General features: G+C 38.6%; 1 protein-coding gene and 1 pseudogene across 2 annotated transcripts in view; one reads left to right on the top strand and one right to left on the bottom strand.

Annotated features, from left to right (window-relative positions):
- Positions 1-17,943, top strand: part of LOC129763618 (alpha-1D adrenergic receptor) — a 329,279-nt gene that overhangs the window by 240,236 nt on the left and 71,100 nt on the right. The gene's annotated exons all lie outside the window — the stretch shown is intronic.
- Positions 10,433-10,509, bottom strand: LOC129763841 (U4 spliceosomal RNA; annotated as a pseudogene).

Genomic DNA, 17,943 nt, shown 5'->3' with positions numbered 1-17,943 from the left:
GTTATATCATATGTATAACCCATCCGTAGTTTTTTCGCCATTTCGTCAAAAATCAATATTTTGAAAAAATCCTACGTACGATGACAGGAAATATATCCATGATTACGTAAGCAAATCGTTGGTTGCTATCGATCCACTAGAAAAAGTTCCACCAGTTTACAAGGTTTTGGCTACCAGGGTTCAACAAAACGGTTGCGACTATTCAGGGGACAGTCTAATTGACACCAATATATTTTTCATTTGTTAAGTAATATATGCCTAATAAAACTGTAATATCAGATTATTCATAGTAATTAATTTTTTCGTTGAAAAAAATCGCGAAAATCACATACTTTTTATGATGTTCATAGTGACAACCCCCTTATTTGTCACTACCTGAGCATTCGTTTAGAAAACATAAAAAGAGGGATATTTTATTTTGATCAAATATTGTTTTTTGGTGGAAAAGACTCCTGAACAATCAATGCAGTGGTTGACGAAATGTTATTCCACTTCTGCTCCTTCGAGAACAATAGTTTATCGGTGGTTCAGTGAATTTAAAATGGGCCGTACAAGCACGTAGGTGCACCTCGCTTCTTTTCTGCCAAAAGAGGCTACGAATCTAGAAATCATGAAACAAACTCGTAAACAACTCGTTTTGAACGATCGTAAAGTGAAGTTACGCAAGTTAGCTGAGGTCGTAGGCATTTCAAAAGAACGAGTGGAATACATTTTGCACGACATTTTGGACATGGAAAAGCTATCCGCGCGATGGGTGCCGCGTTTGCTGACCGTCGACCAAAAACAGTGGCGCGTTGATGATTCAACAGCCGGTTTGACGTTGTTGAAGCGTAAGCGTTGAAGTGAAGTTTCGACGTTTTGTATATCAAATGTTTGAACAATTGCATCGTTAAAAATTTTGATAATAATTTGGAGGTCCTGCAAAAAACCATTTCGTTTACTTGTTGGGTACTGTTTGTTCACTCCACAAGTGTTACAAAAGTGATGAAGTGGATGGTGCGTATCACGATAGATGATGCCGAAGCGGACTGCCATACTGCCATACAAATGAAACATAAATTTCAGTACAATTCGAGATTTAATTAAGCAAACGAACCCAAATTTGGCATGTGGAGTTTATAAATGTTTCTATATTGGTTAGACACTCATCCCCCCTCTTTAAGGAGGAGCTACTATACAAATGAAACACAAATTTCTTTATAACTCGAGAATTAATCAAGCAAATGAATCCAAATTCGGCATGTGTGATTTAGGGTGCAATACATGTTTCTGGATGGACACTCCACCCCCTCTCTAAGAGGGGGGAAGGGGAGGGGGGGTTGTGCTACCATACAATAGAGATACAAATTTCAGCATAACTCGCATAACAATAATGCTTCTATGGTTGATAGACACTTCTCCCACCTCTCTCAGGGAAGAGGGCTGACATACAAATGAAACACAAATTTCTGCCTAACTCGAGAACCAAAAAAGGTAATGGAGCCAAGTTTGGGATGTGAGGGTTTTTGGGTACGAGAAATGTTTCTATGATGTTATGACACCCCTCCCTCCTCTGGAATGGAGAGGGGGTCCCATAAAAATATTTTACATATTTCAATCAAACATGACAAATCAAGATTTTCTGAAAACTCTGAAGGGAAATGGAAAAATTTGGAAAATGCCATTCCATATGTTCTATAATTACAAAGTGACAAGCGTTGTTAGTCCATTTGATGTTTGCGCCAACGAAATTGATTTTAATGTGACTAAACGCACTCCTATCTATCTATATAAATTTAAAAAAATGGTAGGTTATATCTATAATATAACCGCAAGGTTGACGTGGGACCACCTTAGGAATAATTTTTTTTGTACAGGTAAACTTCGATATAACGTACATTTCACTTTCAAAATTGTACGTTGTATCGAATTTTACGTTATATCGAAGCATAATAAAGTACTCACATCGAATTCGTTTTTGTTCAGTTTCAACCCCAGTGCCGTACTAACTGCTGTCAAAACGTTGCTTTATTCATTCAGTTTCACACTAAGTGTCGCACTAGTTCGCCCCAAAAGCTGTTAGTTTCGCACTGAGATGTTTCACGGGTTGGAACTCGGGTTCACCAATACAACTATACTGAACTGTCAAGTTCCGAGTGTTGCTTTGGAAAATCTAAAAATAAAGACAATGAAAATGGAAAACCTGCTCCTTTTGCTTTTGTATTATTGGAATCGTAATCCAATTCGGATTCTAATTTTATAGAGTATATTCGAGTAGACGGCATTAAAATACGTGTGCTTTCATTGGGAGGCGAAAATAATGATGGATATTTAGGTGGAATAAAACTGCTTTCAAAATCAAAATTATGAATGAAAATTTACTTTAACGTATCGAATATTTATTTTATGTGATGAAATAAGAGTTTTTTTCTGATATCGCAGAAACATATTGAACGAAAACTGTGTCTAAGGATGATTTTATATTATAATAGTAATTATTTGTGGAACAAACTGGAAATGCATCGACAAATGGTTAAGTGAGTGTCAGAACAACATGTGTTAGGTAATCAAACAAAATGAAGTAAAAATTTTCCTTCAAACTTTTAAATTTTTACACTGCACTTGGCCCTTCTGATCTGATAGAGAATAATTAACCTCCCAAGCATTAATATCGCCACCAGACGTCGACACTGTACATTTGTCGTCGAAAATAAAAACAAATCAGACTATACATCGCACACCAACAAACCACCGCATTCGTGAAACTGAAAACGTTTTTTTATTACAGATTCAGTTTAGCACTGACTCAATTTTAAAACACAATTCGCTATAATACAGGGTGGGCCATTTAAAGTGGAAGCATCTGGCAACCCCATAACTTTTGACAGAGATGTCAGATTAACAAATGTCATACCGCGTTGGAAGCGTCATTTCAGTACAATAACCATGGAACAATACACAATACACTAAACAACGCGCTGAAATTGTTCAGCTGTACATTCAAAATAACTTCTCAATTGTGTTAACTAAACGTGCGTGGAAAAATAAAAATAAAGTTAAAACATCGCCTGGAGACAACACTATACGTCGATTATATGCCAAATTTACATCGTCTGGTAGTGTTGGTAATGCCAGTCATCTGTCCAGACAACGACCAAGACGTTTCGACGAGAATATTGATGCCGTTCGAGCCAGTGTTGCAGAGACTCCATCGACATCAGGTCGCCATCGTGATGGGAAGATTCCTGTTTCGTGGCTTACCAGCACGGATTCCAATGCAGCAACTTGCGCGGAAGAGGGAGCAAGGCGGACTTGAGCTGCAACTACCGGCGATAAAAAGTAAAGCGCTACTTATTAATCGTCACCTGAAAGAGATGAATTCTATTCCATTTCACCAATCCTCTCTGTTTCTAAATCACACTCCTTCTGTCGAATTTCCGTGTCTGAAATCTCTATATCAACAAATACCTTTGTTGCCGCACCATATAACACAAAATCCCACAAGCGATCAAATACACGATTATTATTTGGAACAGACTGAGCGGCCAAGAGTTGAACGAAACCAACCGGGTTTAAATTGGAAACGAATGTGGAGAAATATCTCTACAAAAAGTCTAACGTCGAGCCAGCGTAGTCACCTTTATCTTCTAGTGAATGAGAAAACAGAAAATCGAAGATTAATGAACATCATCGGGAGAGCTAACGACCCATATTGTCAGCACTGCCGGACGCAAATCGAGACGATAAAGCATACATTTTCTGAGTGTCCCAGAGTAATGGGAGCATGGAGGCGCATGCAACAAAAGCTCACAACAGCACTTAACGGGTGGCAGAGACTAACGTTTGATGAACTCATGCGGCCGGTACTAGGCAACGTAGCACCAGAACAAAAAAATGAAATTTTAACGCTTTTTGTCAAATACACAAATTATATTCATAATAATCATGAAATTGATGTCAACGAACTGGAATTCTATTTGAGTTTAAATAACTAATCATGTAAAAAAATCTGTGATGTAAATACTGCTAATGAATAAACTATATTTTTTTTTTATTAAAAAAAAAAAAAAATCGTTCGCAAGAGTTAGGCATCGCTCGAACCACTCTCCGACGCATAATTCGTGTTGATTTGAAAATGTTTCCGTATAAAATTCAAATGGCTCAACAACTTAACCCATCTGACTTACCACGTCGACTTGATTTTGCGAAATGGACCATCGAAATGGCCAAAAATGAACGTGGCTCTTGGCAAAAAATCATAATGTCTGATGAGGCGCATTTCAACTTGAATGGAGGAGTGAATAAACAAAATTGTCGGTTTTACGCTACTGAAAACCCTCAATTCATCGAAACGCAACCTCTTTACGACCAAAAAGTTACTGTGTGGTGTGGCATTTATGTCGATAAAGTCATCGGCCCGTACTTCTTTGAAAACGAAAATGGAGCAACGGTAACCGTGAATGGGGAGCGTTATCGGACAATGATAACCGATTTTTTATTGCCATTTGTTCGTGAAAATGAATTGGACAATTACTGGTTCCAACAGGACGGCGCTACATGTCATACAGCGGCTGCCACGACCAACTGACATGACTGGCCACCGAGATTACCTGATTTGACGCCTCCTGACTTTTTTTTATGGGGATACATATTTAAAATCCAAGGTATACACTGGTAAACCAAGGACCCTGGCTGCGCTGAAAGACAATATCCGACAAGAAATTGCTGCCATATCGGCCGAAACATTGGGCAAAGTGATGGAAAATGCCGAAAAAAGGGCACATTTTGCGGTCAAGGCCAGAGGCGGCTATTTACGAGATATCATAATCAAAAAGTAGTTAGAACAAATCTCCTTTGACCAAAATAAATGAATTTAAAAAAAAAATTTTAAATTCCACTTCTTTATTTTGCTATTGCAAAAACAAATCCTTCCACTATAAATGGCCCACCCTGTACATTATTGTGTTGCTGTTTTAGTAAAGTTAATGAATAATTTCAATCAGAAGACAAAGCCAGCCTTTCTCATGATGTTTCCCTTCGTACTGTTGATTAAAGCTTGTTTCATTTAGAATCCGGAATCACAAAACCAGCTTTATTTCGGAATTGATTGAAGGTACAAAACTTGTTTTAGCATCTTCTTCTTCTTATATGGCACTAACGTTCCTAGAGGAACTCCGCCGTCTCAACGTAGTATTACTTGCTGAGATTTCTATGCCAAATAACACGCCTTGAATGCATTCTGAGTGGCAAGCTCTAGAATACGCGTGACCACAGTGCAAGTCAGAGGAATTTTCTTTGAAGAAAAATTTCCCCGACCAGAACGGGAATCGAACCCGAACCCCCGGCATGTTAGGTTTGACGCTAACCACTCGGCCACGGGAGCTTCATTGTTCTCATTTCAGTTTGGTAGATTTTATGATTGGAATGGGAGCCCACATTTGTCCACTAGGTGTGCGAGAAGTCAAACTTCATTGTTCTCATTTCAGTTTGGTAGATTTTATGATTGGAATGGGAGCCCACATTTGTCCACTCGGTGTGCGAGAAGTCAAACTTCATTGTTCTCATTTCAGTTTGGTAGATTTGTTTTAGCATACAATACAGATAAATCATTGTTCTATCAGAAAAAAAATATTGAGAAAAATTTTCCTTTACACTTTGGAAATGTGTACGTTATATCGAGGTAAAATGTACGCTATATCGAGTGACGTTATATCGAGGGTACGTTATACCGAAGTTTCCCTGTATTGATTAAATTTTTGATTGAATGAAACAATATCCGAATCCAGTTGGATTCAATATATTTGCTTTGTGAGTAAAAAGGTTGTATGATGTCATGTAAGATCAATTCATGCATTGTGATAGATTGTGTGCTTCGTTAAAAGTAAATTCAATGACAGTCCTTTTACGTTTGCAATGATGCCTAGGACAAAATATGTGAACGGAAGAATTATACTTCTCGAACCGCGAGTTTGCTTGATTTGATGAACCTCAGGTACTCAGTTTCGATTTTGACATGTACGTTGAATGCATACTGTTTAATCAATAGACGTTATCGCAGCAAATGGTTATCAACATTTTACCTAATCATCAAATGGTATTCGTAGAAATTGTGGGAGTAGAAGATATGAAGGCATATCCTTCGATGCAATCTTGAATAACCGAGCCGAAGCGTTGTGTTCAGAGATGCCAACCTTCCTGATTTTTCAGGATTTTCCAGACTTTTTAGCACGCTCCCTGATATCCTGACGAACACTCAATTTATCCTGATTTTTCTTAAATGATCCTGATTTTCCTGATTTTTGTACTCTTTACATTATTCGTAATAAATATACTGGTTTCCATTCCAAAGTTTTCTGTCATGATAGTTCTCCGGTTCGCACTTGTATATATCTTACATTAAGTTAAACTTTGTACTTAACTTTTTTTTATCTCTACCCACAATTGTTTCGTGGCTTCCAAAAACAGTGCTAAAAAATTTCATGAAACCAGATTGTCTGACGAATTTATAAAATTACAACGAGATTAAGTTTGAGAAACAACATTGCTTTATTGAAGATAATGTGTATGTAGATGTATCCTCAGAGTTATTAATGTAGGAATAGGTTTTTTACTCAAGGGAAAATTTTTGAATCCACAGTCAATATAAAAAGATAATTTGTTCGTCTGATTCAAAGTAGAATAAACTTTAATGATGGGACTATGGTGAATATATCTATAACCGTACTAAATATCATAAAAATTAGGAAAAATTCAAGTATTCCACTGCTAATATATTGTCCTCATTTGTTGAGTAAAGATTTATTCCAAAGCATGGATGATGAATTCAGTGAAAATTTGAATATTGATTTCTTTGCAATTGACTGTAGTGATGCTGTAGGTTTTTCGGAATTTTTTTTTCTGTATTATGAGCTACTACCCAGCAACTTGCTTCTCACATGTATGGCTCGCAACACTTTTCGACGAGGAAGCAAACATGTTCTAGGAGGATAGAAGATTGAAGCTGTGTGAAAGATAACGAAAGATTGTGAAACAGAAGTATGGATATAAAATTAAATTATGATGCTTTGATTGAAAATTGTTTTCCCAAAAATCTACATTAACTTTTCGAACAACCCAATATGAGCTATCCTGATTTATTCTGACTTTTATTTTCATTCTTACTGATTTTTTCAAATTATAGTTTGCAACCCTTGTTGTGCTCGAACCCGCTTTTGTAATCCGTGTTAGGAAAACACTTTTCGGAGTGCAAAAAAAAAAACATGCGGGTGCAGAAGTACTCCCGGCGTGCATCAATCGAAAACTTCAACCTCTACTTTTTATACTATAGAGCAGCGCTGCCGTGATCTCGCAAAGTGACGCAAGCGCCAAAATTGACATTTTACTTTTTATGTTATAGATCGATGAAGAACACAAAGTCCTTTCAAATGACTACGAAGTTTTACAGAAATGTGAAAAAATGACCCTTTAAAAGCTTCAAAACGGAGTGGCGTAAGCGCCATTTCCACTGTGATGTGGCGCAAGCGCCATTTCCCTTATAATGTGCCGTAATTTAAATGTGATGCGATGCGATTTTTGATCTGTTCTGATGGCAATAGAATTAACGAGCAGTGACAGCAAATTTCACAACATCTTCCGTACTGGACGTTTAGCACAATGAGAGTCACATGCCATCTGTCTTGTAAAAAAAAAACACTTTTCCTAAAAACTCGTCATGCCAAATATTTTAATCAAAAACAGTCGATCCACATTCAGTGCTACATTTATAACAGAGATTTTGTTTTAGAACTACAAATCATGTACTTTAAAGCTCTGTTTAAAAGTCTCGTCAAATATTGAAATTCATGAAATCAAACTCATCCTTAAAGAAAAAAAAAGACGGGTGGGTAATGTCGGGGACATAACCGGAGTGACGTAGGACTATACAAAGGGGACAGCTTTTGTTAAATATATATTTTAAATATATTGTTTTATTTTCTTCTCATACGTGAATACCTACCTATCTACCTGAAAAATGGATTAGTTTACTGTTTACTCTTTATGAATATGTTGATGGTTCTGAAAAGAACCTTTGGTGTTGTGTTTTTGTTATCACTCGATATTCCCATCTTTTTCGGTTAAACCTTCCTGTTTAGCTATTGCGTTTGCCACTCGCCACAGCTTTCACAGTTGGAAAATTTCTTCCCATCCAGCTTGTGACATATTGTTCAGTGAATTAAATTTAATGCGACGTGCCGGAGAAACACTTTGCCACTCACTGAAACTAATTGTTGTCTTGATGAGCGCCGAACCGAAGCTGCTCTGTTCTTGATGCGGGTTTTCTGATTGTCGTGAGCAGCTTTGCAAGCCAACTCGAGCACTCCGACGGCCGAAACTCTATAATAGCTGTTAGGTATACTGGTACTCCGGCACCAATCCGTTCGGCCTAGTTACCCTTGCGGAGCAATCAGTGAATGCGACCAACAGGGAACTGGAGACCTGCACGGTTCGAGTGAGACTTTGCCTTTCCCTTAACTTGTCCTCCTTTGTTACGTCCACGATGCCGATGCCGTACAACCACACGGGTTTACGGTTTGAAAGAAAATAAGATATTTTTTTGGGGTCCGCGTGTTTTATACTCTAGCGGTACACACTCACAGGATAGAGACAAATCGGCAGACTTAGCCAGAGGGGCGAGTCCAACGAGACGAACGAATGAGCGTTAAAAGGGAGCGATGGCAAAAAAATACATTCATTACGATTTGTTCGCTCATTGGATTCACATGCAGGCTAAAAAGGGTCCTTTTCAGGATCTCAAAATTATCTTCAATCTAAAGAGTTTATTGTTTTGTTATCACTCGATATCCCCATCTTGTTCGACTAAACCTTTCTGTTTAGCGATTGCATTTGCCACTCGCCACAGCTTTCACAGATTCACAGATTTCACAGAGACCGTGTTAAGGAAACATATTTTAGTATGCACAAAGGCAAGAGACAAAAGTACTCGCAGTTTGCATTTATTTGCAAAGCCGATTTCCTCAGACATCTTGGTTTTGAAGTCTGGTTAGGCAAACACATTCCAGTCGGAACAAAAATACCCCCGGCTTGCATGTATTTGCAATGCCAATTTCATCACGCTCCTCGGATTTAAAGTATGTGAAACACTTTCCAGTCGGAACAAAAATACCCCCGACCTGCATGAATTTGCAATGCTAGTTTCTCCAACGCTGCTTAATTTAGAAGTCTGTGTTAGGGAACACATTTTGATGAGAACAAAAATCCCCATACTTCCATGTATTTGCAATGCCAATTTCCACAAGACTGCTTAGTTTAGATGGATGTGTTGGGGAAACCGTAAATCGAGCCAATAAAAACGAGGCGTTAGGGCGTTTGGATAACGCTTAACATTTTATAGTTATTCAATTGTTTATCAGGGGGTCTTCGTAGCCACTTAGTTACGCGTTCGCTTACTAAGCGATCGATCGTGAGTTCAAACTCAGGGCTCTCAATTGACCATCTTTGTGTTGTTATAGAATAACTACGTCCACGCAACAATCATCAGCAATGGAGATCGATTCACGGTGGAACAAAGATCGTTTCATCCAAACAACTGCTCTGCTCTGCAAGAAACATAAGGCTGCTGTTCTATTATAAATAACCCAACAATGAACAATGGAAGAACAGATAGAATACCCTTACGCCTAAATGGCTACTACAGTGTAACTTACCATAATGAAATGGAACAGGAAACCTAACGCCCAAATGGCTACTACTACTACTGTGTAATTTACAATTTGTACACGATAGAAACCCGGCTCTGTTACAGATAAAATGCTAATGAGCCTAATAAATAAATAAATGGGATAAAAAAAAAAGTTTATCTAATGAAAAATAACATTTTATTAATTGCGATAGAAGCGTAGAAATATTTCCTATCAATTGATGCAAACATCTTTCCGATCCAGTAAGAAATGTTCGAGTTATAAGCATACGAAATCTTTAATTTTTTCCTGAATGTCCAGTGTTTGGGTTTTCATTTTACCCCCCCATATACTCCGGATAGACGCAGTCCCACGTTAAAATGGATCGCCGAATATGTTGATAAGAGCAAAACTCGAAAAACTTGTTATCCGGTTTAGGGCTATCTTCATTCTATCATATTTTCAAACATTTATTCGATGTAACGGAGAAACATGATATTTGCAAGTGGTTGAAAAATCTTGAACGAGAAATGTGTCTGAAAATAATCTGGTATTATAATGACGAGTTTTGGTAGAAGTTCTAGGGAATTTATATTAAAAGTAAATTGTGAAGGGTCAATTAGAAGATGAATCAATGAACAGTTCTGCGATTGGACCCATGATCGTAAGTAGGAAAACGTGAACGTTTGGAGGTATTGATAACAAAAAACTATGGATGGGTTATATCTATGATATAACCGCAAGGTTGACGTAGGACTGCCGTTGGCTTAGTAATCATTTGTGTTTTTTCAATTAGCAATAATCGCACTTCGAATGTTCCTCATTTGGTACGATATCGCCGCTGCGCAAAGCTGTTGATTAAATTATTGATTAAACTAGTGAATGAATGAAACAATTGCAAACAAATCCCAACTTAGGTCAATTCATGCATTATGATAGTGGTTATCGCAGCAAATAGTTATCAATATTTTGCCTAATCATCAAACGGTATGCGTATAAGTTCAGTGAGCTGGCGACATGAAGGGGCATGCAGTCTTGAATAACCGAGCCAAAGCGTTGCATTTGTACCCGCTTTTGTAGACCGTGTTAGCAAAACGCATTCCAGAGTGTAAAAATGCATAGGGGTATAAAAAGTACTGTCGTGATCTGGAATGCCGATTTTCCCAACTTATTGGTTTCGGAATCTGTGTTGGGAAAACATATTCCGGTTTGCAAAAACGTAAGCGAGTACAAAAGTTCTCGCAGCTTGCATCTATTTTGCAATGCCGATTTCCCCAGGTTCCATGGTTTTGAAGTCCGTGTTAGGGAAACATTCCGATTTGCAAAAACACAAACGAGTACGAAAGTATCCGCTGCTTGCATCTACTTTGCAGTGCCAGTTTCCTCTGGCTCCATGGTTTTGAAGTCTGTGTTAGGAAAACATTCCATTTTGTAAAAGCGCGAACGAGTACAAATGTACTCGCTGCTTGCATCTATTTTGCAATGCCAGTTTCTCCAGACTCCATGGTTTTGAAGTCTGTGTTAAGGAAATATTCCGATTTGCAAAAGCGCAAACGAGTATAAAAGTACCCGCTGCTTGTATCCATTTTGCAATGCCGATTTCCCCAGGCTCCATGGTTTTGAAGTCTGTGTTAGGGAAACATCATTCATTGCTGCGATGGTACCTCAATCGCTGTTCACCTATAACTGAGTGGATTTCCGTGCGGCGCTCGCTTATATATCGATTGGTGATTTCAATAGCCTGTTTTGAAAGCAATTTTAAAGCTATTGAAACAAGTTTTTGGATCAAAAAGTAACAAGTATATAACGCGTAGACATTTTATCTTTCGAATGAAGTGTTTATCATACAATTTCGTTCAGTTGTTTAGGAGCTATTAATGCTCAAAATCTCGGTCTCCGGCGTAACGCTTCCGTTTTCTAAACTTTGATTTTACACCCCGGTGTAGAAATGAAAGACGTAGTCCTACGTCAAAATTTTGGGCGGGACGAAGTTCGCCGGGTCAGCTAGTATAATATAAGTATTAGTGATGAAACTGATAGTGTTGCCAGGGCTCATCTATCGGATTCACTCAGGGCACGATGAACGCAATCTGACTTACCGTTTAGAGACATCTTAGCTACTCGCGACCTCAACCTTATGATTTTCCTTTACCAATTTCTCAAAAGAAATTATATCTCTGTTTGATTCCTTCCTTCCCCATCAAACCAAACTACCCCTCTCGTGAATTTTAAGGTGAAATTTGACTCCGTAAACGTTGGATAATAAGTAATTGAGACTGATTAACACTCCTATACTCGCGCATTGGTCTGTCAGACCGAGAAATCAATAATTCGTTCATTTCTCAGAAAATATCAACATTCTATCCTGGATTCCTCGAGGCGAGAAAGACGCACCACGCTAGATATGGGGTACAGACTAGGGGGGCGTTGCTGATTAATGGTCAGCTGCATCCCAATAGGAAGTATCCCGTGTCGGGCACACGTACAGAGCATCGAAGACTGCAACATACCAATTATGAGAACACTTGTAATACTAACCTCGAGCCAACCGCGAGTAATCGGTTACATATTACTAACATAGTAAGACAAAAATTGTCAAAATATTGGACTCCCGGCCCCGTCAGGCTAACGCCACATGTGCCTTAATAAAATATATATTTTGGAAAAAAAATTCAACACTACGACTTTGCGATTCTCTCTAGCTTCGTTATTCGTCGTTCGTCATCGTTTAGCGTATCGCATGTGTTGGTACAAAGGGGACGTGTGCCACTTTTTTAACACTTTCGGTCTGACACACCGACGCGAGTATAGAAGTAACTTTTTTGGACAAGTGCCTTTTTCATATTCTAGAATATTGTTGAATGAAATGTATAAATTATTGTTAGTGGCGTGGAATATTTTTTGAATATCATGCATAAGATCATTACCGGACTATTCTTATTTGAATTCAGTCCCTTTTGTAACTGGATTGAACGGATCCACATATTAACTATTCGTCGATATATTCGTCGTTAGACTCATACGTTCAAACGCAAATTATAAATGTTTGACTTTCGTATAGTTATTCACTGAATATAATGAATATAAACACTTGTAAAAGAATTTCACTTGTGGAAGAATTGTAAACAGTAAACTATAAACTAATCGGTAGCTTATGCTAATTTTTAACAGTTACAGTTTCGGGTATATATTGACGTAGGACTACGTCTAACCGGAAGATATAGGGGGTGAAATGGAAATCTAGGCACTGAACAAGTAGGAAAAAATGCAAGATTTGGAACGCTTATAACTCGAGCATTTCTCAATAGATCGCAAAGGATTTTGCATCAATTGATAGGAAATATATCTACGCATCTATCATAACGAATAACATTTCATTTTACTTAAGATAAATAATTGAATAATTGTGAAATATCAAGCATTGTCAAAATGCACTATGTGCCCATTTTTGATTGGTCCGTTTTGTGCTCCTCAAATCGAACCGACCAAAACGGGCAACCAGAGCAGCAGCGAAATAGAATGAACCACGATTGGAAAGGAAAAAGAAAAAAATGAACGAAACATTGGTCGCAGTCTCACACATGCGTAATTCTCGAGCCAGCCAGTCAGCTTAAAAATCCCCGCTCCGCTGCCGTAACGATCATTCTCATTCAAGCCGTACACCACATCGTTTCGCATCAGAACACATCAACAAACCAACCCAAGCAGCCATGTCTGGACATGGTAAAGGAGGAAAAGTGAAGGGAAAGGCAAAATCCCGCTCGAACCGTGTTGATCTGGAGTTCCCCGCAAGGGTAGCAAGGCCGAGCGCGTTAGTACCAGTGCACCAGTCCACCTAGCCGGCGTTATATAGTTTCGGCCGCCGAAGTGATCGAGTTAGCTGGCAAAGCTGCTCGCGACGATAAGAAAACCCGCATTCGGAACAGAACACATTCGGTTCGGTGGACATCAAGACAACAGGCAGTTGCAGCGAGTGGCGAGTGGCAAACGCAATCGCAAAACGGCATCAGGTAGCAGAAGAAAAAAGTTTGTTCTTTATACAAACTGCTTTGGTGGCAAATCCAGAACAAGGCGGCATCGAGGGCGTTCGAAATGGTTTTTTTTCAAAAATACGAGTACTAAGTTTTCTAAATTGGAACCATTCCATAAAACAAGGCGCTTTTCAGGGCCATTAAATCTTCCAAAAAAGAGTTTAGGAAATACTGTTCAATGCTTTCTAAACATTATCCAAAATAATAATAAAACACAAATTGATTTTTTCATAATTTGTTTGCCAGGATATGATGAGTATGTGAATTTGGCAGTTGTTCTGAGCTTATTGATTTTCACCAATTCTTAAATTGCTTCTAGATTGAAAGTACAGTAATTTACACTTATCTCGACATTTAGCTAATTGGACGGACCTGTAATGCGACATATTTAGTTGAACATTTTTGTAAACATAGAGTTCGGGGTCCAAATTATGACCCCACATTGAAAGTCGACACTGTTCCACTGTCATCGCAAATGTTCAATTACAGTGCCATTGAATGTAATTTACTGTAAAATATGTTACAAGCTGGATGGGAAGAAATTTTCCAACTGTGAAAGCCGTGGCGAGTGGCAAATGCAATCGATAAACAGAAAGGTTTAGCCGAACAAGATGGGGATATCGAGTGATAACAAAACAATAAACTCTTTAGATTGAAGATAATTTTGTGATCCTGAAAAGGACCCTTTTTAGCCTGCATGTGAATCCAACGAGCGAACAAATCGTAATGAATGTATTTTTTTGCCATCGCTCCCTTTTAACGCTCATTCGTTCGTCTCGTTGGACTCGCCCCTCTGGCTGAGTCTGCCGATTTGTCTCTATCCTGTGAGTGTGTACCTAAAACCTGTGAGCTAGAGTATAAAACACGCGGACCCAAAAAAATATCTTATTTTCTTTCAAACCGTAAACCCGTGTGGTTGTACGGCATCGGCATCGTGGACGTAACAAAGGAGGACAAGTTAAGGGAAAGGCAAAGTCTCACTAGAACCGTGCAGGTCTCCAGTTCCCTGTTGGTCGCATTCACTGATTGCTCCGCAAGGGTAACTAGGCCGAACGGATTGGTGCCGGAGCACCAGTATACCTAACAGCGATTATAGAGTTTCGGCCGTCGGAGTGCTCGAGTTGGCTTGCAAAGCTGCTCACGACAATTAGAAAACCCTCATCAAGGCAACAATTAGTTTCAGTGAGTGGCAAAGTGTTTCTCCGGCACGTCGCATTAAATGTAATTTACTGAACAACATGTCACAAGCTGGATGGGAATAAATTTTTCCAATTGTGAAAGCTGTGGCGAGTGGCAAACGCAATAGCTAAACAGGAAGGTTTAACCGAACAAGATGGGAATATCGAGTGATAACAAAAACACAACACCAAAGGTTCTTTTCAGAACCATCAACATATTCATAAAGAGTAAACAGTAAACTAGTCCGTTTTTCAGGTAGATAGGTAGGTATTCACGTAGGAGAAGAAAATAAAACAATATATTTAAAATATATTTAACAAAAGCTGTCCCCATTGTATAGTCCTACGTCACTCCGGTTATGTCCCCGACATTACCTACCCGTCTTTTTTTTATAATGGACAAGAATCGTCAAAAACAAGAAAAAGAAAAGGAAGTTCCTAGGAATCCTTTTATATCATCTTTTTATGCCCCATCTAAAAAAAGGTATTTACTATTAGTTTACCAAGAAAACAGAGACAAAGAATAATAGAAATATGCAAATTTTATATTCCAGAAGCTTTATCATCTGGTAATTATCTAGAAGGTCGTTATACATTCTTCTCTTCGATAAAAGACCCGAAATACACGCAACAACTGCATGAAATATAAAAAATATGTTATGCAGTTATGCTATGTTCTGATTCTTACTCCAATGAAACCACAATCGTTTTTATGTTATTTTATAGCTCTTTATACTTCCATGAATTATATTCAATTGCTTGCTTTTAATTAATAACAGTGAAAAATTCGAATTTCGTTATTTGTGTTGGAGTATCAAAAATTACTCTAGTTTGAGGAGGCTGAATTAGGTGACTATTAAAACATAATAAAGACGAAGAAAACATTTTTTTTGAGTTTTTTCATTCAATCATACCCTCTTCTTCAAATAAATGCCAATAAAGCCTGAAAAACACACAACGGCAACATTACAGAGAAGTACAATTTTCGGTCTGTGACACCGTACGCGAGTATACGTGTTACGATTTTGCACGCGAGTACAAGAGGGTTAATAAAAGTTTTTGATAAAAAAAGAAACGAATAGTGGTTTGACCGGATACTGGATACCGGAGGATACATGTAGATTATCTACAACATTTGAAAGCAGAAATATTCTTTAACGACACAAAGCACGCCTCTGATAGATTCGGCCCATCGTCCAACTCCCTGTCGCGCTTGCTCAGGCACAAAAAAGACGGGTGGGTAATGTCGGGGACATAACCGGAGTGACGTAGGACTATACAAAGGGGACAGCTTTTGTTAAATATATATTTTAAATATATTGTTTTATTTTCTTCTCCTACGTGAATACCTACCTATCTACCTGAAAAATGGATTAGTTTACTGTTTACTCTTTATTAATATGTTGATGGTTCTGAAAAGAACCTTTGGTGTTGTGTTTTTGTTATCACTCGATATTCCCATCTTGTTCGGTTAAACCTTCCTGTTTAGCTATTGCGTTTGCCACTCGCCACAGCTTTCACAGTTGAAAAATTTCTTCCCATCCAGCTTGTGACATGTTGTTCAGTAAATTACATTTAATGCGACGTGCCGGAGAAACACTTTGCCACTCACTGAAACTAATTGTTGCCTTGATGAGCGCCGAACCGAAGCTGCTCTGTTCTTGATGCGGGTTTTCTGATTGTCGTGAGCAGCTTTGCAAGCCAACTCGAGCACTCCGACGGCCGAAACTCTATAATCGCTGTTAGGTATACTGGTGCTCCGGCACCAATCCGTTCGGCCTAGTTACCCTTGCGGAGCAATCAGTGAATGCGACCAACAGGGAACTGGAGACCTGCACGGTTCGAGTGAGACTTTGCCTTCCCCTTAACTTGTCCTCCTTTGTTACGTCCACGATGCCGATGCCGTATAACCACACGGGTTTACAGTTTGAAAGAAAATAAGATATTTTTTTGGGTCCGCGTGTTTTATACTCTAGCTCACAGGTTTTAGGTACACACTCACAGGATAGAGACAAATCGGCAGACTCTGCCAGAGGGGCGAGTCCAACTAGACGAACGAATGAGCGTTAAAAGGGAGCGATGGCAAAAAAAATACGTTCATTACGATTTGTTCGCTCGTTGGATTCACATGCAGGCTAAAAAGGGTCCTTTTCAGGATCACAAAATTATCTTCAATCTAAAGAGTTTATTGTTTTGTTATCACTCGATATCCCCATCTTGTTCGACTAAACCTTTCTGTTTAGCGATTGCATTTGCCACTCGCCACAGCTTTCACAGTTGGAAAATTTCTTCCCATCCAGCTTGTGACATATTTTACAGTAAATTACATTCAATGGCACGTCGCATTACCACCACTCAGTATCGGATTGGAGGTAATTTTAACCTGTAATTGAACATTTGCGATGACAGTGGTACAGTGTTGACTTTCAATGTGGGATCATAATTTGGACCCCGAACTCTATGTTTACAAAAATGTCCAACTAAATATGTCGCATTACATGTCCGTCCAATTAGCTAAATGTCGAGATAAGTGTAAATTACTGTACTTTCAATCTAGAAGCAATATAAGAATTGGTGAAAATCAATAAGCTCAGAACAACTGCCAAATTCACATACTCATCATATCCTGGCAAACAAATTATGAAAAAATCAATTTGTGTTTTATTATTATATTGGATATTGTTTTAGAAAGCATTGAACTGTATTTCCTAAACTCTTTTTTGAAAGGTTTAATGGCCCTGAAAAGCGCCTTGTTTTATGGAATGGTTCCTATTTAGAAAACTTAGTACTTGTGGTTTTGAAAAAAAAAACCATTTCGAACGCCCTCGATGCCGCCTTGTTCTGGATTTGCCACCAAAGCAGTTTGTAGAAAGAACAAACTTTTTTCTTCAGCTACCTGATGCCGTTTTGCGATTGCGTTTGCCACTCGCCACTCGCTGCAACTGCCTGTTGTCTTGATGTCCACCGAACCGAATGTGTTCTGTTCCGAATGCGGGTTTTCTTATCGTCGCGAGCAGCTTTGCCAGCTAACTCGATCACTTCGGCGGCCGAAACTATATAACGCCGGCTAGGTGGACT

The sequence above is a fragment of the Toxorhynchites rutilus genome, chromosome 1 (assembly GCF_029784135.1).
Source record: "Toxorhynchites rutilus septentrionalis strain SRP chromosome 1, ASM2978413v1, whole genome shotgun sequence".
NCBI classification, from domain to species: domain Eukaryota; kingdom Metazoa; phylum Arthropoda; class Insecta; order Diptera; family Culicidae; genus Toxorhynchites; species Toxorhynchites rutilus.
This window is presented reverse-complemented; position numbering and strand designations above follow the sequence as displayed.